General features: G+C 33.5%; 1 pseudogene; it reads left to right on the top strand.

The window, feature by feature from the left end:
* Positions 1-257: 257 nt before the first annotated feature.
* On the top strand, positions 258-958 carry LOC112701181 (dehydrodolichyl diphosphate synthase CPT3-like; annotated as a pseudogene).

Raw genomic sequence — 958 nt, 5'->3', positions numbered from 1 at the left:
TTGTGATTTCTGAATCTGAAATTAATTAAATCATTGATTTTGTGTTGTTGAAATTGTTGATTAAAATGAATTTGTTATGCTGTTGTTGCCATTTTTTAACTTTTAAGTATGATGTTTCTTAATTTTTGTTGAAATAGTTGTTGATTTCAGGGTTTATAGTGATTATTTGTTGGTGGTATTTAACTTTTGTTGCTGCTTATTTTTCTTTCTTCTTTTGTTTCTTACTGATTTTCTGTATTGCATTTATGTTTGACATTGTTATTGCTTTAGCTGTTGAGCTTGTATCTTGATAATGTGCTTCTGTTGCTTTAACTCTTTCTAATGCTAACTTATAACAAAGTTTTCTTCTGGCAGATTTATCTTAGACACTTTGAGTTGCATTGCGGAACACATCCATGCACAAAGATACTGGAGGTATTACAAGCAACCTACTTGGAGGTTTATCCAGCTGTCTTAGGAGATGCATATTCGGTATATTATCTATGGGTCCTGTGCCACATCATATTGCTTTTATCATGGATGGGAATCGAAGGTTTGCAAAGAAGAGTAACTTGGCTGAAGGGATTGGTCATAAGGCTAGATTTTCATCTCTCATTTTCATGCTTAGGTATTGTTATGAATTAGGAGTGAAGTATGTAACTGTCTATGCATTCAGCATGGATAACTTCAAAAAAAAGCCCAAAGAGGTGCAATCCTTGATGGAATTGATGCGAGAAAAGATTGAGGAGTTGCTTCAGATGAAAGCACTATCAATGAATACGGTGTTAAACTACATTTTATTGGAAACTTGCAGTTATTGGCTGAACCTGTGAGGATTTCAATGGAAAAGGCAATGAAGGTCACTGCCCACAACAAACAGAGAGTATTGTTAGTTTGTGTAGCCTTAACTACCTCATTTTTTGGTGCCATTCCTTTTATACTATTTAACTTGAGTTTGTATATTAATAAGATTATATGA

The sequence above is a fragment of the Arachis hypogaea genome, chromosome 7, assembly GCF_003086295.3.
Source record: "Arachis hypogaea cultivar Tifrunner chromosome 7, arahy.Tifrunner.gnm2.J5K5, whole genome shotgun sequence".
NCBI lineage: Eukaryota > Viridiplantae > Streptophyta > Magnoliopsida > Fabales > Fabaceae > Arachis > Arachis hypogaea.
The sequence above is the reverse complement of the archived record's forward strand: the minus strand, read 5'-3'. Positions and strand labels throughout refer to the sequence as shown.